The sequence below is a fragment of the Periplaneta americana genome, chromosome 17 (assembly GCF_040183065.1).
Source record: "Periplaneta americana isolate PAMFEO1 chromosome 17, P.americana_PAMFEO1_priV1, whole genome shotgun sequence".
In the NCBI taxonomy this organism is placed as follows: Eukaryota; Metazoa; Arthropoda; class Insecta; order Blattodea; family Blattidae; genus Periplaneta; species Periplaneta americana.
This window is the reverse complement of record NC_091133.1, coordinates 36,951,522-36,975,882: the sequence shown is the minus strand read 5'-3', so window position 1 is coordinate 36,975,882 and position 24,361 is coordinate 36,951,522. Positions and strand designations below refer to the sequence as shown.

Genomic DNA, 24,361 nt, shown 5'->3' with positions numbered 1-24,361 from the left:
TTGTTAAGTTCTTCTCTCTGCATTCGCCTTTTTTGTGTTTGTATTTCTGATGGTGTGGTAGAGAAGGCCTGAAGGCATTAACTCCACGAATAAACAAACAAACAAACAAACAAACAAACAAACAAACAAATATTGTTTTAAATGGCACTCCTCTAGAAAAAGTAACCAGTTTTAAATATTTAGGTACTTAGCTCTCATATAAACATGAAAGCGACTGCAAATATAAACTCGCCATGTTTCAGCACATGAGTGGCACAATAAGTATAAATCTGAAAAATATAGCAAGAAAAGGAACACAAATTATATTTTATAAAGTAATGGCCTTGCCATATTTACTGTTTGGATCAGATACATTGACGTTGATCGTAGCTGACAGTAAAAAATTACAGCTGGTGAAATGAGGTTCCTAAGGTCAATCAAGGGATGCACTATATTGGATAAAATTAGAAATGATGAAATAAGAGAAGAAGTGAACATATTTTCCCTAGCAGAAAAAAAATCACAAATTATAGGAATCAATGGGCAGACCATGTTAATAGAATGACACCAGAAAGGATCCCTAGAAGATTGATGTACTATAGACCTAAAGACATACGGAAAACCTAGGAAGCGGTGGACGGATACACTATGAAGCCGGAATATGCATCTGCCTACTCCTGGAATTGAAGAAGAAATTAATTAATTAACAAATAAATAAATGAGTGAGTAAATAAATAAATAAATAAATAAATAAATAAATAAATAAATAAATAAATAAATAAATAAATAAATAAATAAATAAATAAATAACAAGTAAGGCGAACCACATTACAGGCCAAATCGGCTCACAGAGTGGCTCACAGATGTCAGTCCTACATGCCCGCCGCCTTTACCCCCAAGGAAATGATCTTGGTATTCATTTTCGTTAGAGACTGAGTAATCGCCAGAGCTATAGTGCAACCGGAAGGATTAGTTCAATGAAGAAAATCCATGACCCCATCAGGAATCAAACCCGCGATCTTTCGACTTCCCAGCGTTACGCCTTTACTGCTGTGCTACCGCGTGCCCCATTAAGCTGCAGTAGCATACAAAGATATCAGTGGTCACAGCTTATACCGGACTCGACATATATTTAAGCAGGATCGTATTGTATTGTCTAACCAGCGAATAGGGACTAGGCCTATATAAAATAGACATTGAGCGAATTTTCCTATTCTGTTTTTCTGTGTTCATGCTCTCCGTCGGTGTTTAGTTCCACTTTCAAGCGCTAGAGGTTGGTATAATTGAGGGGCTTAGAACAAAAAGCAGGTAAGTGACATTGTTAAAAAAATGAGGTAAGTGCGTGTTGTGATAGCCCAAAAGGATGTTTCTTTGGGATAAAATCAGGTAAGTGATCACACTGTGCAGTGGTGCTATCATTTCACCAAAATAGTGTATAATATTCCATTGTATGTAGAACTTTAACTGTAATTTTCTCAAAACTAGGTTTCCGTCACTTACCTGCTTTTTGTTCTAAGCCCCTCAATTGAGGACACGCAATAGTTACTCGATAATAAAATTGAATGTAAGAGTTGAGACACATAATCCAAACATCGCCTACCTTGTTGCATAATCCAGTAACAGCTTTGCTTCCAATAAATTCAAGTTAACGGCTTTTCCTTATTTCTCAGTTATAAACTAGTTGTAATAATAATTTTGTATGTTTTATATATAATAAATTATATTATAAAATAATGTAATACATTGAAAATTATGTATCAAATTCGTTTAATATTTGTATACAATATATAGGCAAATGATTTTACTTCTCATAGGAGTTATGTTTTTCCATTTTCAGCACTATCAAATCATTGCGTTTTTTAATTGTTGATGTGGTCAACGTCTCAACTTTGATTATAAGGGAACTCTAGAGTCTAGACATTACAGATAATGACAGATTTATTATTTCATTTCTCCAATTTATTTTATTTGAGTACATAATGCACCTAGATGTATTAATTGTATATACTGTGTTATATTTCCGCTGTGTCAACTACTAGCTGGCGTGATGTCAGCGCCAACTCTAGGGAAAAAGCAGAATCTCATGCTCAAGCTGGTCATTGAAATCAGTCATGCTACATCAATGATACCGACGCGAAGTGTCCATACTTATAATTCATTATACGCTGGTGTAATTGCCTATAGCCTACTTTGAAATAACGTCTACTAATAACGTGTTTTAAAATACTATTTCAATTTCCTGATATGCCCCTTTCTGTAATAATATAATGTAATATATGTTTGTATTTTGAATATATGTAAATAGATTTGTACTTGAACGAAAACAGTATAATATTATGGAACTATATGTTTGCGCCATATTAGCTTGTTGTTCACAGAAAACAATCCACAAACGACAAGGGAGTAGGTACACGTACATTATTTTGTTGGGATCAGAAGTTAAAATATAGTGAACAGACAATAGTTATAATACATATTTTAGTGGAATTAATTTTACACTCTTCACAGAACGCCACCTAATGATGGAGTCTGTGTCACTCTGAAAAAGAATTGCAGTCTGCAAAACAGGAACGGCGCCAACGAAGTGGCTTCGACTAGCTTTCTGTCTTTCCACTTCACATAAATGTTGAAAGCTCAACTGAAACTTGTTTCATAACTCATCCAACTCAATTTACGTACTTATTACTTTAATTGTTGTTATATGTAGTCCACAACTTTCCCTTAGCAATTAACCCCACATCTTCTCTTGACGCTGTGCATGGACTGAAAGTGCTCATGTTTTAATTTGTTAATTCGCCAATAAATTTCAGCTTAAACTTGTTTATTTTTATTGGGTGTGTACTGCGCAAATGTAAAGTGCAACTGTCGTATATTAATTAGTAATAATAATATTTAATATTAGAAACACTTTTCTTAATCTAGTAATTATCTACTCCCATAACAGTAATAGTGTTAAGTACAACAAAAAGATTGCTTAACTTGATTCAGTACTCCGTGCAATGGATACAATTTATAAGGCATCAGCTAATAATAAACAGTACTACGAACCTGCCATTGTAGAGTTGTCGTTAGTGAAAATGGTAGGAGAGATCCTATGTTTGATCGCTGTGGCACATGGGTGTCCAGACGCCTATAGAGCCAGCAGATGTTGTACATCAAGCATACGCTGCTAAGATCAATAACTTTCCATATAAAATAGGAAAAACGACCTTAAAGAATATGCGCTGCGGGTTGCTTACGCCAGGAGTTACCTCGTACGAGTTACAATTGGACATCTATGCTGTAGCATTTCACAACTTAAAGTAAAGGAATTTGAAATTTTATTACAAATTCTTATATATTTCCTGCCTTAGAGATAGTTCCGAAACCAGTTTAGGGAGCCTGAAGATCAGTATTTTCCAGCTTATGAAGCAAACAAATATGCATGTATACATAAATAACTTCTATAAAGTCGAAATACCTATAGGTATTGAGTTTGTGAACGCATTTCGATAATGGATGCTATTTTAAGTACGAAACTGAATTATTGAGCACAGTAGACTTAGTTTAGATTTAGTGGAGGTGAATTAGGCCAAGTTTCTCTACAATGAATGAAAACCTGCTTGTTGAAACATAGGATGTATGCCCGAAACAGGTTTCGCTTAGTACGGCTCAATTTTAAAAGTAATATGGCCAAGTAGCACGCCAGTTTTTGGCACTTTTTGTACAATCATTTTATAATTTACGCATAATACATGTACTGCATTGTCACAAACTCAACTGTACTACACTGAATAGAAGTCGGTTGTATACTAACGCTCTAACCTTGACGTCCCTTCAGTATGTGTTATTTGTCTATAATATCCAACACAAAACCGTCCCACGCTCGATCCATGTAAATGTAGCCTACACGTTATTTTTTCGGCAACGAGTTCGATCTATAACAGAAAAAGGCCGACGGCATTTAATTGACAATGAGTAAAGCTTGTTTTCTGACGAACACTCAGTGGTTTTAAAAATCTGAGAGAAATTGTTGAATTGTTATTGCCACATTTTCATATGGCAATGATCGTAACTTCCTTTCACTATTTGAGAGTTATGTTAAAATACTCCGTATTTGCTCTAGCAGAAGATCAAAACGACAGGATAATCATTAAATCATATAACTTGGTATAGGGCAAAGTTGCGTAATTCCGTGATACTCCTTTTTCCGTGATACATTCTTTTCACTGAATTTTACGGGATTGGGTAACTTATATTGCTAGGAAGTTCACCGATGTCTCAAAAGTAGGCGAAAGATCCACTGTTTCGAGAAATATTTCTGACGCTATGGTCGAACTGCAAAACTTTGACTGACATTAAATTGAAGAAAAGTATCACGGGATTAGGGATATCACGGAATTAGGCAACTTTACCCCACCTTCAGCTCCAACGCTCTTTGATATTATTAATTTCTTTATTGATTTATAAACATAACGCGGATAGTAATAGACAGTACTGTCTCAATTATATTAGTCTATACTTTTAGTGATATGTTTTCTTTTAAATTGTTTCTGCTTTTCAAGTATTCAGCGAAGTCGTTTGCAATATTATTTTGGTCAGTGAAGTGATTATAGTGTAATAAATTTTGGTTGTTGTTATTTATTTAGCAAAAGTACTCCATACATTGCTAGTGCAATTTCGTTGAAGGTTTTAGAAATTTATCTATAGTAATGTCGCAAGAGGTCTGAGACTTGCCGGTAAATCCATGAGCGAAGCAAGTGGATTTATTTGGGAAATCTCAGACCTCGAGTGACATTTATTAGGACTATTTCGTGAATAAATTAAAAATGTAAATAATATATCCCTAAAATTCGCTCACAAAATGTTTATAATTGTATATTTATGAGTATTTAACCTATTTAGGCATTGTGAAGTCGAAATAAATGAATAACGATTACTGCAATAAAGAAATCGAATGTTATTCAGTAATGCCAATTGAGAAAAACGAAATACAGGTTTAAAATGTTAATTACATGTACTGAGTTTTTTTCTTGTTATTATAACAGAATCACGTTTTCATTATCTGCTGAAATCATAATTTAATTTCAACATTTTATATTATAATTACAAATAACCTGGTTAATAATTAATTGATGAACAATTGTTATGAAGGAGTGTCATTTTCTTTAGATGCAATGGACATGGAATTAGAAGATGAAGATATAGATGTGGAAGTAGAATTTCGCACCTTATCTAGTACAATGGATTCATACTCATCGATTTACATGGAAACAATTAACGACACTGAGTAAACAAAAGAACGAGCATGCAATAAATTGATACTGATAAATCGAGCTCCAGAAATTATCGCGATGTATGACTGTGATTGGTTGGAATTCAAAATTTCATTACACTTTATTGGCCGAAAGTGGAATGACATAATATAAACGAAATAGTCTGTATCAAATATGAATGAGGTCTCGCCCACCTCATTATATTTTGCTCGACTAGTATGACTAGTTTCTCGTACTTACTGGTATAAAAAGAAATAGTCTGTGTAAATTTTTAGTTATTGGACAGTTTCAGAATTAATTTTATACTTATGGACTTTTTTGTAACATGAATATCTGTATAATAATAATTATAACATAATAGCTGCATTTCAGTTTCTTGAATTGTTTGTGGCTAACCTTTTTTTACAGTAGGTTTGCGCAGATAATAACAATGAATTGTTTGTGGCTAACCTTTTTTACAGTAGGTTTGCGCAAATCTATACTAATAATAAATCTGTAGCCGAAATTTTTCTGGTAATTTTCGATTTTCCAAAAATAATTGGTCCTAACATATATAATTAACCACCCTGAAACCGAAAATCGCTTTTTTTTATTTTTGTTTGTATGTCTGTATGTCTGTCTGTCTGTCTGTGTATGTTTGTTACCTTTTCACGCGATAATGGCTGAACGGATTTCGATGAAAATTGGAATATAAATTAAGTTCGTTGTAACTTAGATTTTAGGCTATATGGCATTCAAAATACATTATTTAAAGGGGGGTTATAAGGGGGCCTGAATTAAATAAATGGAAATATCTCGCTTATTATTGATTTTTGTGAAAAATGTTACATGACAAAAGTTTCTTTAAAATATTTTCCGATAAGTTTTATTCCTTGAAAAATTTTGATAGGACTGATATTTAATGAGATAAATGAGTTTTAAAATTAAAATGACTGCCATCTAAGGCCGTGTAATGAATTAAAAAGCAAATGACTTCGTCTATAAGGGGCCTTGGACAGCAACAATCGAAAGCTATGAAAGATAGCCTACAGACAATGTTTCTGTGTTTGTATGAAGTAATATCAGAAGCTAAATTAACCGATTTGTATAATTAATTATTAATTCACCATTGGAAAGTGTAGTTTCTCTAGATGGACATAATGCTATAATGTTATTATAGTAACTTCTGAGTGAATCGAGGACAGGTAAGATTAAAATAGCTTCTTATGCACAGAAAACTTGATAGGTTATTCTGTATATTCATTTCCTGTATTTCTTATAATAATGTTTATGAACATATTCATTTTTATCTCAGAGAATTAACGAACAACGAGAGTGTATTGATTTAGTATGCAGTAATAATATGTTAGCTTAGCATTTCATTATTTTATAATCCAAATTTTAACTATGCTCGATTGAATCGAGTTAAAATACATATGCATTAAATGCAATGCAAAAAATTTGGGTAATGAGCCAAGCAGATTATGTTGTCCTGTTGTAAAATAAAATTTGTTCCTCCTGAGATTCAAGAGCCCCCATAACAAATTGAAAACTTACTTATCGGGGTACATCCGTTATCAACACACTTTTATATAATATAATATAATATAATATAATATAATATAATATAATATAATATAATATAATATAATATAATATAATATAATATAATTTAAGTTATTTGAAGGGTTCAGAACCATAGTGGGCCAAGCGCCATTTACTGAATATGTAGAAAACAAGAGTTAAAATTAAGTTATTACCATGCAATGGAAACATATAACAAGTAAAATAAAGTATACACATTAAATGAAAATGATGTCAATGTTCATTGAACTATGGATGCATGTAATAAAAAATTAAGAAACATGTTAAAGGAATTGTCATTGCACCAAATGAGTGCTCTCTGGACCAAAATGATTCCATTTTAATTATTTGAATATAATTTAAATTAAGTAACATATTAAACGATTTATCCTTCTATCAAACACGAATATTCCCTGAATCAAATGTCCTATTTTAATTATGTAATTACTTTATATTTATTTCTAACGGGTGCAGCGGAGCGCACGGGTACGGCTAGTAATAACAATAATTCTATTTCTCAGCCTACACAACTGAAAGAAATGCACACATCCATCAAGACAAACTTCACTTTGCATTGAGAAATTATAGTTCAAGTGAAGTGATTGTTTCAGACTTCCTCTTTAACGTGAAGGACGGAAAAGTTAATGTCATTATTGAGATTAAACAGTAGAAACGTAGACAGTAAGTGCTTCCTCGAACATAAACAGACTGCGACAGATTGGAGACAGGAAGCTGAGCGGCAGATTTATAGTTTGTATGAGACAGTATTGAAAAAAGTATGAAACCGTCAAGGGATGAAGGCGTTGAAGTAATAAAAAACACAGGCTCGGAGACAGGCCGTGAAGTTTCGTGGAATCGATTTGAGAAAGTTTTCCTACATTCTCGACAGAGATGTTAGGACGTTGGGGAGAGTGAGATGGGATTTGATGGAACGACGGTTATTGTAATAGCGGTAATTTAAGAGCGAAAGAATAATATATATTACATCTTACACGGTATGGTTTGAATGTTGTTATTTGTCACGTAATAAATATATGTTACGTGTATACAGGGTGTTTTAGAATGCAATACACAAACTGGGAGCGGTAATTGGGAAAGTAAGACAAACAGGTTTTGACAAGCAAAATGGGTTCGGTTACTATTCGTTAATTCAACCATTTATAAGCGTAATGTCTGAAAGTGAGCAATCAATACTTGCGTTAGTCACTGTTGCAAATATTATTCAGTTGTTAAGGGGTTAGGTACAGCTTACAGCAGTAAAATTTTTGGAAATATTCAACATTTTTTTTTTCCTTTGCTGTGTCTTGTACAATAATGGAAATTGATATGTATAAAACACTGTCCTTCTGCTATACGAACAAAATATTTTTACGATTTCAAAAAGAAAAAAAAATTATATATATTTTTTCAAAACTCAAAATGTTTGCAGTTGACTCTGCGATTATGAAGAGTTTTCCTCATAACTCTAAAACTTTTTAAATTTGTCATGTTCTCTCTCTTTTATTTTATTGCTGAAATTCATGTTTACAATATCATGCTCTTTCAACTACATTCCTTAATAAATAATACATTTCCAAATCTTACTGCTATAAGCTGTATCTAACCCCTTAAACTTGTATCTGTATCAGCTGTTGGCCCCATATTCCTAGCACTGCGCCTAAATAGTGATATTTACCTCCACATTCTCCAGGAAATGCTTCCTCCCTTGCTTGAGGATGTGCCTTCGACGATGTGGTGAGATATGTGATACCATCAGATGATTTTCAAGCGCATTAGCGCCTTTGCCTTCATCATTTCCTGAATGCCGCTTTCCCTAAGTGATGGATTGGTCGTGCTCGATCGGTTGTTTCGCCATCAAGATTACTTGGTGTTATCTGTTTGGACTTCTTTTTGTGGGGCCGTATGGGCAACTCGGTGTTCGTTACAGCAGACAGCATAAGGAGGATCTCGGTCACAGAATCACAGAATCATGATAGCAGCACAAACAATCCGTGATACTCCAGGAATGTTGTAAAAATTAAAGAAATCCACGTTGTGCCGCTGTAAGCAGGGGAATGGAAGACACTAAACAATTGTTTAAATTTAAGAAACAGTCATTGTATAGTGTTTTCGTCATCAGTTTTTTTTACTAATAGCATTTGTTCATCGCGTAGAGGGATAACGACGAGTTGCTTACCATATATATCTGACAAAAAATGTTTGCCTTGGCCTCCCCCCAATAACCTCGCAGTTTTTGTATTTAGTTATGAATAACACTATATCTGGCATGACATTTTATGTTAGCTGTTATTTTATTTTATTTTATTCTGAGAGATTTTGTGACATGAATTTGTTATGATATCATTTGATATAGTATGTTTTGATGAGTGTTAATAATGTACAAATACCGGTATGTATTGTTTTGTGTTGTGATATAATATGATGTATGACGTGATCATATGTGATAAAGATTGTTACACATACGTTGAAGAAAGGATAGGAAGATCTTATTAGCGTTATTTCACGCTGTTCAGAGAACTAATAAGGACGGAAATCATACCAAAATAATGACAGTCAAGGCTATATGTATCCCACTGTGTTGTTTTTTATCATTAATCTATTTTTGTGTATATTTTATTCAACTGTCGGTTTCTGGTTTAATTATGTAAATTCTACTTAATTGTAATCTAATACTAATATGTATAATAATATGTTTATTTTTATTTTTACTGTGTACATTTTTTTATTGAATTATCGGCTTCTGTTTTTATGTGATTCGTATTTGATTCCAACAGGATTAATATGTATTCCATTACGTTTATTTTTATTTTATGAGGTAAATTTTTATGTAACTACCTCTTTTGATCTCATTATGTACCTAAATTGTATCAGTATGTAATTACTTAATTCCGATCCAGTTTTATGTTGAACTATGTAAGCAAGTTTTAATCCTGGTTGAATGTAAGAGAAGGCCTTGCGGCCTTAAATCTGCCAGGTTAAATAAAGATTATTATTATTATTATTATTATTATTATTATTATTATTATTATTATTATTCAAAACTACAAGAAACAATCCAAAGACGTGGACTACTACCGACCAATAAGTCTAATGTCAATCGTGTACAAGTAATTGTTTTCTAAAATCTAATTAAACGGGTTAACGGAAGCCTACAAAGAACCGACCTGAAGAACAAGCCAGATTTCGAGGTGGATATTAAAAAAAAAAAATAGACCACTTACAAACAATGTCATAACTCATATAAAAAGTGCAAGAATTCAACCAAGAATTGTATATAGCATTTATAGACTTCACTAAAGACTTTGTTATCTTGATGACAGCATTGAAGAGGCAAGGAGTAGAAGAAAAATAAATAAGAATTCTTGCCAAACTATACTGTAACACAAGGGGCAAGCCCGAGTAGACAAAGAAGGGAAAAAGTTTACTTTAGAAGAGGAGTCAAACAAAGTGATCCTGTGTTCCCGAAACAGTTCATTTAGCTTCTACTGGGTGTTCAGTTCAAAGTGTGTCATGGCTCGCTTAATGCCGTCATGTGGCTAGCCGATGAGCCTAGAGAATTCAACATTCCTACACTTCCGCAGAGGTGTATTACTTATCTGCAAGAGAAGTTGCCTAGTAAGTACGGCGTTTATTCAGAAGAGTACTTGCCGATACGTACGGTAACGCCGGTAGTGGCAGGAATGTGAACTGTTTCGAAACATATATTGAGGTGAGTTTTTTCTTACTGTCGGGATATGTGGAGAGGGTTAAGACGATTACTTACGTATTTGTTGACATTAACTTCGACTGTCAACATGGACACGGAGCATCTGATTTGTATTGTGGAATGTTGCCGTACGCAACCGATGTACGACTTGCCCGCGAAAAACACAGTTCGAAAGAGGTTATGGTAGCACACAGACCGTACAGACCGCCATCTGTTGCTACGACGTTCAAGTTTTACCGTACACGTTCTCAAGTTCAGATTGAACGCCTTGATTGATAGGCAACTTCTCTGACACAAAGGCTGAAACTCGCTTCAAATCGCTGACTCATCAACAGTGACGTCATGACACACTTTGAAATGAACACCCAGTAGAGGAAGTATTCCGTAAGATTTAAGGTAAATGCGGGATTTAAACAGATAGAAATGGTCGATGTTATAACCTACACTTCGCTGATAACATAATTGGAACTCCGGGAGTGGAATTGAAGGGAGCAATTTCTAGAAGAAGTAAATTATTTATTATAGATGCTGGCTCACAGGAACCTAAATAAGACAAAATTAATTGTCAATAATCGAGATGAGGCTATTACAATAAACGGAGTAAATTAGAAATTCCAAATGTCATTTAACCCTTAAATTGAAGTAAAAATAAAGTGATGTCCCTGTACATCTTTACATATGTATACGAAGTACGCCTATATATTGCGTTACTTAAAGGAAGCAGTACTCGTAATGAAGATGATTTGTTCTTTTGTTTATAAAATGATAGGCTTTACTCAGAGAAAGTAAAACATTAGTGGAAGATAAAGTAAATGAATGTCGTTGAGAAAGCGTTCTCCTGTGGTTAGTTAAAAAGTAGCATTCATTCATCGTTAACAACAGAGTGCGGAGTGTGCAGTTACATTTCGTTTGCCAAGTCGTATAATAAATTATACTTGTGTAATCAAATAGCAGCTCACTGCTCAGGGTCAGGGAAGTGCACGTACGATGCAAGAAACCGTGTCTGATTTATAGAAAGTAATTAAGGTTGCTTCAAAAATATATTTTATGCAGGTAAATTAATTTTTGTGCAGTTAGCCAAAATATAAAAGCACAAGAGAGTTAACGATTTCGTTGTACATTCTATCTCGACAAAGTTAATTTTGATAATGCTATGTAGGTTATTTAACAAATAAGGAGACAAATTAGACAAATTGGAAACCTGTAACTATTGTTAATAGAATGGAAGGGAAGTAATAGGATCCTTAGTCCAATGCTGTGGAGTAACGGTTAGCATATCTAACTGTGAAACGAACGGGTCAAGGTTCAAATTCTGGTTCCAACAAGTTACATGGTGGGGGATTTTTCCGAGATTTTCCCTTAACCAATTGAAGTAGAATTGCTGGGTAACTTTCCGTGTTGAAAATCGGAATCATTACACCATAATTTATTCACATATCATTGTCATTATTATCATAGCCCGGGTTAAGTTCAGTGTATTCGTACAAGAGCGCGACTGTTCGGCAACAAATATCATTCACAGTTCAGGAGTGGTGCTAGACTTCGGACGCTCCTCCGTAAAAAGAAATAAAAAGTAGGGTCCTTTTGAAGGTTGAAACATTAAATTACGTTTTATTTAACAACACTCACAACTGCCGAGATTATATCAGGGTCGCCGGTTTGTCGGAATTTTGTCCCACAGGAGTTCTTTTACATGCCAGTAAATCTACTGACATGAGCCTACAGCATTTAAGCACACTTAAGTGCCATCGACCTAGGCCGGGATCGATATCGAAACCTCGGACATAGAAGGCCAACACTATACCGACTGCGCCACTCAGGCCGACTGAAAGGTGAATCAGGGCAGTGAATTAAACATATAAGTCTAATATAGCTTGTGGATATTTGTGGACTAGTGACAGGCAAAATATGAAATTCATGATTCTAAACCATTCCTGCTAGCGGTATGGGACCAAGAATTTAACGATTCACGATGTGTAGAATGCAATTTATCTGTAGTAATCTCAGACCTCTAGTGACATTTATTAGGACTATTTCGTGAATAAAATAAAAATGTAAATAATATATCCCTAAAATTCGATCACAAAATGTTAATAATTGTATATTTACGAATACTTAACCTATCAAGACAATGTGAAGTTGAAATAGATGAATATCGATTACTGCAATAAAGAAATTGGATGCTATTCAGTAATGCCTATTGCGAAAAGCGAAATACAGGTTTAACAATGTTAATTACATGTACTGTACTTTTCTCTTATTATTATAACAGAAATACATTTTCATTATCTGGTGAAATCATCATTTAATTTAAAATTTTATAATATAATTACAGTAACTTGTTTAATATAGTCATTAAATGAAGAATTGTTGAAGTAGCAGTTATCAAATCTGAATGAAAGAGTGTAATTTCCTTCAGATAGCCTACAATGGACATGAAATTAGAATATGAAAATGTAGATGTGGAAATAGAATTTCGTACTTTATTTAGTACTTCATCGTTACATTACACACTACACCGTGAACTAAGAACTATGTAATATGTGTGGAGACAGGTATATAGCAATGCTTATGTATTCACACTACAACGAGACATATGTTGTGACACAGTGAAGTCATCTCGGTATAGATAATTAAAACACGTATTTTATTACGCCATAAGGAACGAAGTTCGATCAAAGACCTTGTATATAATACTATACAAGATCTTTCGTTTTGATATATGCTGATGTTACATAAATTTGAACATCTGACTTTCTATTAATTGTTTAATTTCATTCACAAATTTTATAGGCTACAATTAGTTTACTTACCTGTGGGAGTGGGACAATGTCAGCTGTGCCTTATTTTGACCGTTGTCGGTACTCCGTACTACAGGAAAGCATTTTCCATAGCTCGACAAAAGTATTCTCACTGTAGTTTGTAACGGGACTAAAGCTGCATCTACACAATTCAATTTTCCATTCGTGTATGCATGCAATCTGGGAAGAGTATTGAAATAATCGAGTTTAAAACGTACGTTCAATTAAGATGCATGAAGATTTTATGTCTACATGGTGTGCCGTTTTGAACGTCGTCTTCACTGCGTAAATATATTAATTACGGGGAAACAGTTGGCGACACCGACTATGCAAAAGAACGACCATGCGATAAATTGATAGCGATAAATCTAGCTGGAGAAATTATAGCGATGTTTGACTGTGATTGGTTGGAATTCAAAATTTCATTACCCTTCATTGGTCGAAAATAGAATGACGTCATATAAACGAAATAGTCATCAAAAATTTTTCGCATTTCATAATGTTTTGGTGAAATATTCATATTTTATAAAAGTCTTCACTTTTTTTTATTTTCTTTTTGTACAATTTTTTCCCTCTGTTAATATTTCTACAACTACATATCTTCATATTTTTCCAAAATAAGTGTTCATATTTTTATAAAATTTTCTCCATATTGTGCAGGTCTCTAGTCATTACACCCACTACAATATTGTACTTGATTCATTTGAGGCAGTCTTTTCTGGAAACAACACGTAATAAATCTGAAGTTACAGAATCTCTCAAGTCTAATTAATTATTGTCCATTGCTTTCGACTTCGGTATGAGCAATGAAATAAGCGTAGGCTGAAGGAGGAGGAGAAAAAGAAGAAGAAGAAGAACAGAAGAATTTCCTTTCTCTGCAGTAACACCGCACAGGAAATAAATTTCATATTTTGGTAAAATGCTTTCCATGTTGTGCCAGTCTCCAGTCATTACATCCATTACAATATTGTACGCATACTTGATTCATTTGAGACAGTCTTTATGCGAACAACATGTAATAAATTCTGGTGACATAATCTCTCAAGTCTAATTATTGTACAATGATTTCGATTTCGGTATGGGCAATGAAAACAAGCGTATATTGAAGAAGAAGAAGAAGAAGAAGAAGAAGAAAAGAAAACGGAAGAAGTTTCTTTCTTTTCAGTAACACTGGCTTCTCTTTCAATCAAACCGTTAACATATTCACTATTTATAGTACAAAGTTCTTTCAAAAGTCTTATTAAGTTACCCTATAATATCCCAACATAGAATCATCATTCCTTCGCCTACAGATGGTTGAGATCTGAACATTTTCTTAACGGGCGAGGATAGACGCCTTCACTTCTGTTCTACCTCTTGGATTATGACCCAAAATAATGTATCCACATTTCATCACATGTTACAACCCAAAAACATGTTTCCTTTAGGCAAATAATTTTTCAAACCACTATATATGCTAAACTTTGTTTCTTTGTTATCATCTGTAAGCTCCTTCTGAAGCCATTTTATGATACGCTTATGGAGAATTATTGAATATCTAATTCCCACCAGGACGGCTTCTTAAGGTTGTACCAAAGTTGTGCTGCAACGAAACATTTTTAAAGCCATAAACTGTTTAAAGTAAGAGTTGAAGTAATGTAGTTCGTCTGCTAGATTATAGGAACATGATTAGTTTGTTTCAGAGAATCGCGCAAATTTTTTGCAGGTAGAGTAGATCTTGGAATACTGCCTGGGACGAAGGCACGAAGAGATGAGGAAGAGGTTTTCTAGCACACCTTAAGTATTCTTGGTAAACGAAATTCTATCAGCCTGATTATTGGCTTTGGATAGTGACAGTGAAAGAGACAGAATACAACGATCTCCCTCACTCTTATTTGGTGAGAGAAACAGGTTTTCCTTCACTTTATCTTAATGGTGTGAACATTTTCCGTTTTACTTAAAGTATTTTCTTACTGATTCCGATTCTTTGTTATTGTAATTGCAGTGGTGTGAGGTTCGTTTGCTTGAGTATTCACTTACATCGAGCACGTGTCAATATTCAATTAGTACTGATTATTGTGTTATGCCAGATAAATGTTTGAAGGTAGATTTCCTATTTTGTTTCGGCATGTAGACGTGAGGCCAGCAGCCGGCTGGTCGGTCTTGGCCCTTCATGGGCTGTAGCGCAACGGATTTACTATTTATTTTCCTATTTTAGTTAATAAAATATTAATATTTTTCGTACATTGTTCATTAGAACAGCAATTTTCAGCGCGAATTTAGGAAAAAATTCTGAGATTAAGCGATTTGATAGATCAACTTCTTTCCTTGATATTTCACAATGTGTTAAAACGCAGACAGGAAGTTTAATAGAAATTTTAATCCAGACAAGTTTCAGTGGTTGTGCGCGTATTTTGTTCCCCATCTAAGAAGAGTCGTACAGATTTTACATACAAATAGGTGAGTTATTGTTCTTCTTTTAAAGTAGATTGAAATTTTGTTCTGTTACACTCATAAATATTTTATAGTTTTAAGAATAGTTTCACTTAGTATGGATATTCTTTTAATAAAAATATAATTTTACTTCCGAACATTCTGTGTTGTGTTTTACAGCTGACACATTCATGCAATAACGGTTTAATTTTGTCCAAACGGTATCATTAATATAATATTATTGATTTTATGAAAGTAAATCACCATATGTTTTAACCGCCAGCCACCAATGGTTCCCACACTTGCATAAAATACGTTATATCATGCCTTGAAAAGTTTCCCTCGTTTCTTTTTCAAACATCTTCATCTTCATCTTCATCATCTTCATCATCATCATCATCATCATCATCATCCATGGTCCGAGTTCGCGAGTTCAAATCCGCCAAGAGCGTTGCGTTTTATATTGCCATAAAATATCTAGTTTGGATTTCTCCTGGAGTAAAGTAACGACATGCTTATTGTGCCAAAAATTTAAAGCACGTAATATAATTATATTTCTGATAGAGTGCTCCATGTAAAATTTGTCAACTATTTTTCGCCTTCAAAATTGAAAACTTCGTAAAATAAAATGCAACTACTATTATTTATTACTACTACTACTACTACTACTACTACTACTATTACTACTACTTTTTAGTAGGTTATTTTACGACGTTTTATCAACATCTTAGATTATTTTGTGTCTGAATAAGATGAAGGTGATAATGCCGATGAAATGAGTCCGGGGTCCAGCACCGAAAGTTACCCAGCATTTACTCGTATTGGATTGAGGGAAAAACCTTAGAAAAAACCTCAACCAGGTAACTTGCCCCGACCGGGAATCAAACCCGGACCACCTGGTTTCGCGGCCAGACGCGCTAACCGTTACTCCACAGGTGTGGACACTACTACTACTACTACTACTACTACTACTACTACTACTACTACTACTACTACTACTACTACTACTACTGCTAGTATTATTATTATTATTATTATTATTATTATTATTACCACCACTACCATCACTATCACATCGAAATTCAAACATATAGCCTCTTGAAGTAATATTACTCTGGAATTTTGGTATAATAAGCATTATAATGTATGTTATTTTATTATATACATTCGAAGGAATTTTTCTGGATAAAATGTTCATAAATTATTCAGGAAACGTGAGTAAACCACCACCACCACCACATCAATATTCAAGCATATAGCCTCCTGAAGTAATACCATACTGTAATTTTAGTATAATATAAGCACTACAATGTATGCTATTTTATTATATGTATTCGAAGGAATTTTTCTGGACAGAATATTCATAAATTATTCAGCAAAACGTAAGCAAAATAAATTCTGCTGTCAAGGAAGTGTGTGAAATGGGATTTCTGTGTATTCATACGCATACATTAACTCGTAATAGTGTTTTTTTTTTTCGAATGCGTGTACAGATATTATTTCATGAATGTATGGATGTAATATTGAAAATGCGTTGTTTTGATCACTTCCATGTGGAATATACCTTTGAATATAACATTGCAGATTTAAAACATTTCCATTGTTACAACATGCAATATTTTCAAGGATTTCAGTCTTCTGTATTTTTTATAGTTCAATTTTACTTATCGTTACATTATTAGGCTAACAATAAATCATAGTACATCTTTATAATTCTTTAAAGTCTATATATGCCTAGATTCACCAACATCTGTTAAAACGTAATAACATTTTAAAGTAATTCTAAGGTTATTTAATTAAAATACCTTTTCGCGAGCCTCTTTTGAAGTTAACACATCTTAGTGTTATGAGAAGAAACAATTTGTTAAATTTAACGTATAAATGCGGCAAGGCAGCAAATATTCGAAGTACAATTACTACATCAAAAGTACACAAATGAGGAGAAAATAAAATAATTCTACAAAGAACAAATTATTATGTTGGTTTATCCGAAAATAAAAGTATTGGTAGACATAAAAGTCTGATCGAATTAATCGAAGCAAGGTTAGAGTATTCCACACAAAACTTAATATTACATACATTACCCATATATATATATATATATCAGAATAAGAACAGGCCATGAAATTCCATTAGGACAAGGGCCTCCTGTAACGACTGTTACTCAATTTTTTCTGAATTGACGAACCATTCCAATTTTGATTTTGGCCTGCATTCTCTTTGTTTTCTTCTGGTTAATTCCTAAATACATAGCTTAGTATATATAAAGGTCTCATAGGGAAAGTCAGAACAATTGAAAACATTGAATAATTTCGAGGGAAAAATTGTTCCGCGGCCGGATATCTTCTACCTGAAAGCTAGATTTGCATAATATTCGTTACTGTAGGTATGTTAACAGAAAGCCACAATTTAAGTCACACAGAATTGTGTGCACTCAAAGTTGGGTTTCTGGCGTCTTGTCAGCCCATTTGAGTTGTCTGGATATAAAGGGAAGAATTGTGACGGTGTCGTGTATAGTTCCTGGGGTAGCTCTGTAGGTAGAGCATTCGTGCGCTAAGTGAAGGGTCCCGGGATCGATACCCGGCCCCGGAAGTTTTTCCCTTGAAATTATTCAAGCCTTCTACACAGGGAACTTCTACCTGAAAGCCAGATTTGCATAATATTCGTTACTGTAGGTACATTAACAGAAAGCCACAATAATTTAAGTCACACAGAATTGTGTGCACTCAAAGTTGGGTTTATGCGCCTTGTTAGCCCATTTGAGTTGTGTGGATATAAAGGGAGGAATTGTGACGGTGTCGTGTATAGTTTCTGGGGTAGCTCAGTCGGTAGAGCATTCGTGCGCTAAGCGAAGGGCCCCGGGATCGATACCCGGCCCCGGAACAATTTTTCCCTCGAAAATATTCAAGCCTGCAACACAGGGAGCTTCTACCTGAAAGCCAGATTTGCATAATATTCGTTATTGTAGGTACATTAACAGAAAGCCACAATTTAAGTCACACAAATGCGTGCACTCAAAGTTGGGTTTCTGGCGTCTTGTCAGCCCATTTGAGTTGTCTGGATATAAAGGGAAGAATTGTGACGGTGTCGTGTATAGTTCCTGGGGTAGCTCAGTCGGTAGAGCATTCGTTCGCTAAGCGAAGGGTCCCCGGATCGATACCCGGCCCCGTAACAATTTTTCCCTTGAAATTATTCAAGCCAGCTTCACATAGACCTACCTGAAAGCCAGATTTGCAATTGAAAACATTGTTGCAGGCAAACAAATTCAGATGAAATGGATGCAAGGGATGGAACGTAGACTATGCAAGAGAAAGCAGAAATTGTGATTCTGCATGCCTCAGATCTCTCCCAAAGGCAAACATGTGATGAATTTCACCGTCATCCAAACAAACCGAAACCTGAACAATAATCTGTGGGTCGAATCTTCCCACGCTTCCATGAGACTGGTTCTGTAGCAGAGAGACCACGGATCAGAGAGTTCAGGGTGTAGCGAAGTGTATTCGTACAAGAGCGCGACCGTTCGGCAACAAATATCATTCACAGAACAGGAGCGGAGCAAGCCTTCGGACGTTCCTCCTTAAAAATAAATAAAAATTAGGGTCGTTTTGAAGGATGAAACATTAAATTATGTTTTATTTAACGACACTCACAACTGCCGAGGTTATATCAGCGTCGCCGGTATGCCACAAGTAATGGACACTGCGTGATTTCTTGTCACTATAATAATGTTTACCAAAATCAAGCTGTCATGTCACCTGGACTTGGAGACATAGGATAGCAATGTTTATAGAAATATGTTTTGCGATAGTCCACTTGTACGACTTATACAATGCTTGTACGGCAGAAGTATTACATGCAGACACTGCTATAAATGTACAAATGAAATATACCCGTAATACTGCAGAAATGTATATATAAAATTTCAAATGTAAATTGTAATAAATGTTTAAAGTCCTCTCTTTTTGACATGTTTTACCCTCCTTGCCGATAAGATCATACATTTCACACACCATCTGCGGGTTATAGCGTACGATCGTACATGATATCAAATTATCGTATGGTTGGCAACACTGCTTCGGAAGTATTCTATACGTAGTGATAGCATTGTGTGTAATTTTGAAACATGGAAACTCCGCCTAGAAAGTCACCGCAGGCAAAATACGTTCGCGAAGTGGAAAGATATATGAGGGATTCACAACCAGAGTGGACCTAATCCATCTGGAATAGTTCTGAGATATTGAGTCTTAAAGTTCCTGGCTCACACTTAGCAACCTTCACCTTCCATAGGAAATGCTGCTCTCTGTGGAGTAAGACATGAGTTATGGGCTTTATTTATTATGGCAATGAATAGATCTAAGTTTTCTTCATCCGAGATTGTATTAATCCACAAACTGATCACTGCTGGACTTGGTCCACTCTGGTTGTGAGCCCCTCATATATATATATATATACTGTATATATATATATATATATATATATACATAATGTATTTAAGTTCTGTAAAGAAGAAAAAAGAGCGTGGTCTAGTTATTCCTCTGAAAAGAGCTGTGGAAAAAACAGTGAAAGCATTGGGAAAGAGTGAAAAATCGGTGGGAAATATAGCAAAAGAATTAGAGAAAGCTAACATTTCGGGCGTGTAATTTGTGCCTATAACATAGCCCTTTTTCCCAGCTATGGCTAACATTTTGACATGTAGTGGTATGTAGTCTACTACCTTCCTCCGGAACCTCTTGCCTGCTACGATTATATCTTCGATGTAAGTTCACGCTCCGAGATATTAATATATGTCTCGGGTAGATACTGCATCTTTGCAGATTGTGTACATGCTCTCTTTTTTTTCCCTCCATTCGCCGTTCCCGCCTAACACGTGTATAAACATCATAGTGGCGCTCTCGGAGACCAGCGGTCTTCCTATTTGTCCCGAGTAATACCTTTAGGGCTGTATTGTTTACTAGAATTTAGAAGCAGCCCCTGTATATTTACGAACTATGTCTACTTCGAGATTTTCAATATTACAAATTTATGAGACAATCGCTGCTCTATTACGTAGAAAAAATTTCAATGGTCATTGCTAGGAGCACTGATTTACAAAATTATTGTCATTACTAAACCTCGGACTTTTAGGTCCTAAAAATCTTAAATTAGGTACCTAAAATAGGTTCTATCACAAATCAAAATAGGTTCTAAAATTACAAAAATAGGTGAACAAAAAATGACATTATTTCATTTCCCATTACAAATTAGCCGAAACATTTGACATTTTTTCATTGTACATGTCCATAATTAGAGCCAGAGTAAACAACTAACACCTTTTCTAAGTTTTCCATTGAGAAACTGCATCGCTTCTCAGATAACACCATCTTATATGCCGAGAATGGGCGTTCCACATCAACTGATGACACCAGAGCATATTTAAATGTTGGTATTAGATGCAAGGGAACAGCACATTCATGTTCAGGTGTTTTGCCAGCCAAGATGTCAGCAATTGTGTGGAGAACTGTCAGTCCTGGTTTTTTTTTTTTTTTTGAAGCACTGATTTGAGTTTTTCAGAAACTTTTTCACCAACATAACCAGGAACCAAGTTGATTTTTTCTGTCACCTCTTCTATCAATCCCAGTTGCGTGTAGACCGGTTTGCCTGAAGACTCTAGAGCATTAATAGTGGGGACCAGAAATACATAATGTGATTTGATGAATGCAATATCCCGGGCAATTGTTGGGTCCTGCAGAAGTTTTTTAGCTGAAGTAATGCTCACTGCATCCTCCCCCACTTTCAAAACAAAGTTGTTAATGTCCTCCAAATGTTTGCTGTAATATTCCACGGCCTGTAACCATGTTCCCCATCGGGTAAGAATAGGTTCTGGTGGAGGTGGCACATTGGGAAGTTGCTCTCGAAATAATTGAATCCTCTTAGGTGCTTTAATAAAAACCTTTTTAATTGTGGAAACCAGCTTATTCACTTGTGGATATTCAAGCCGTATCGTATCAGCTACGTCATTCATGGCATGGACAAGACAAGTAATATGGAGCAAGGCAGGGTAAAATACTTTAAGTAATTTAACGGCAGCAATCATGTACGGGGCTGCATCAGTGTAGAGTACTAGCTGCGATTGTTGTCAATCAGAACATACAGAATTACACAACGTTTCCATATTACCAACTGTAGAAATTGGAAAATGTAAAATTAGGTAAAAATAGTTTCTAACGTGAAATTAGGTATTTTTAGGTTGTATAGGACCGGCATTTTCGAACATATATTTCCATAATTCGTATATATACAACTTTTCTTTTGTATATATCATGAGGAACAAAATAGTTTTTTACCTAAAATCCGAGGTCTAGTCATTACTTATTGAATGCCCAGTATGTAAGGTTAATATTTATTGATATTTATAATAAAATTAATATAATTTCATTCAGTAAACTGAGTAAATTCTGAACTTGAATACGTTTGGGATACCTACACTAGATTTGAATTCTTATTTTTTAAGTAAAAGAAAACATATCTACTAAAAGCAGTATTGTACTACAAATAATGAACATTCTCTCACTGCGAACCAAGCATGTTAAACAATTAATATGAGTGTTCAGAGTTAAAATAATGGGGAGAACAATACAGCGAGAACACACGAGAAGCTGTGTGACTGATGGATTACCAGTTCATAAACGCCCACGTGAATACTTCGCACTGGAATAATAGTTCAGAATTTCAACACCCAACATTTCAAGTTGAAATATGTCTACACTAGTAATAGCATCAACTCTGTCTGTATTCACTGTCATCTCCTACGCTTCAAAAATGGTTTCTCCATTGTAGCGAATGTAACGGGAGAATTATGTTGAACACAGATTAACACAAGCGTGAATCTGCGTTAGTTTGCCGTTGCATTCTTTTTAAAGATTTCTCGACAAACGGAGTTTTGTACAGTCATCCACAGCATGCCATTGTACTCCTACTTCCACATACGTACTGGCTTGCATGTTGTTTTACATTCCGAGAGATGTTTTCAGTGTAAAAACAATGTTTCAACTCTGATATTCATTTATTTTGTTTTAATTTTGAACTCGCTGTATATTTTCTTTCTCAGCACTTAAAATAACAAAGTTCTGTTTTATTTATTTCTGATTTAAATATACGGAGTTCTTCACTGTACACAACATATTTTCGCTAAATTGTAAAGTTAAATAATTTATTAGAAGTATATCAAAATCAATACTAATATATTTATAATTTTTTTTTGTTTTCATCCAACAACAGGCTTATGATCTCGTACTTTTACCATCTTATTCGCTACACCCGTTTGCATAAATACAGTTAGAAGTTAATGACTTTGTGCCAGTTCCATTGAGAAATAACAAAAGTTTTTTTTACTGACACAAGTGCCGACAAAAGTGGGACGAAAATTTGATGTAAGTACTCGCCATTGGATGAAAACCAATTGGCCAATCTTTCCTTCTTCGTAATTTCCTGAATTGCAGTTTCTTTAATTTCTACTTTATATGCAGAATTAAACATTATAAGCTGTCGAAGTCATGCAGAATCTACAATACAGCCTACTTGACAAAAAAAATGTTGTTTCATATAATTGTAACAGATTTTCCAAAAAACTTCAACCCTATGCTTTTCTAAAAAGTGCAGGGTTGTGAAACTTACTTATCAAGGTCACACAGCATGTAACAATAGTCAACAGTATCGGCATCATTAAATAGGTGTGTCACTGAGTAAGGGCCAGTCACTTGCAATTAGTTGTCATGGGGACGAAGTTACTCAATTTTTGACGTAAAATACGTATTTCCCGTACCGAGTTTGGACACGTTTTCCGGGATCAGTGTACAGAATTCCAAGTGCTTGCTGTAACAACACTATGAGCTAGAACCGAATTATGTTTTTAGTAGATAGGCCATGAACTAATGTAACTTTTGTGACCACTTCCAATGCCTCCACCTTCATTGTTACTGGTATGATCGCGCAGAAGTTAGGTATAAAATTAGCCGTGCCGTGCGGTCCTTCTCAATAACATCCCGCCATCGAGAGAAACTAGTACAGCTCTGTGCGACCTTAATTTATTTTTGTAATCGCGAGTTCGTAAGTGATAATTTATTGAAGTGTCCACTTGCAAAACTGTCTATATCCAGTATAGATTATTTTGAATGAAAAATGTTAGCTCCTTTCCTAATTGGTGGAAGCGACTGTGAAAGTTTTTAAGAAAAACTTATTGACATATTGATAAGGAAGTTCATAAAAATTGTATATCCACCATTATCTCAATTAAAAAAATGGATGTAGACAGTTTTGCAAGTAGGAGCTTCATTCGGAAATATTAAAGTGACTATTTCGTTTATATTACGTCATTCCATTTTCGACCAATGAAGTGTAATGAAATTTTGAATTCCAACCAATCACAGTCAGACTTTGCGATAATTTTTGCAGCTAGATTTATCGCTATCAATTTATCGCATGGTCGTTCTTTTGTTTAGTCGTTGTCGCCAACTGTTTCCCCGTGAATTGATGATCATGAATACATTAAAATACAACTACACGGTTAAACTTTTCTTTCAACTTTAAAGCAATGAATGCAAGATTAATATTTAATATTAATTAATATATTTACGCAGTGAAGACGACGTTCAAAACAACGCACAATA

The 24,361-nt window shown here is 34.6% G+C and overlaps 1 protein-coding gene and 1 non-coding gene across 2 annotated transcripts in view; one reads left to right on the top strand and one right to left on the bottom strand.

Moving 5' to 3' along the window:
• Window positions 1-24,361, bottom strand: part of LOC138692589 (adenosine receptor A2b-like) — a 649,225-nt gene that overhangs the window by 141,446 nt on the left and 483,418 nt on the right. The gene's annotated exons all lie outside the window — the stretch shown is intronic.
• Window positions 18,527-18,599, top strand: TRNAS-GCU (transfer RNA serine (anticodon GCU)). The gene has a single exon. It is a non-coding gene; the product is annotated as a tRNA-Ser (tRNA).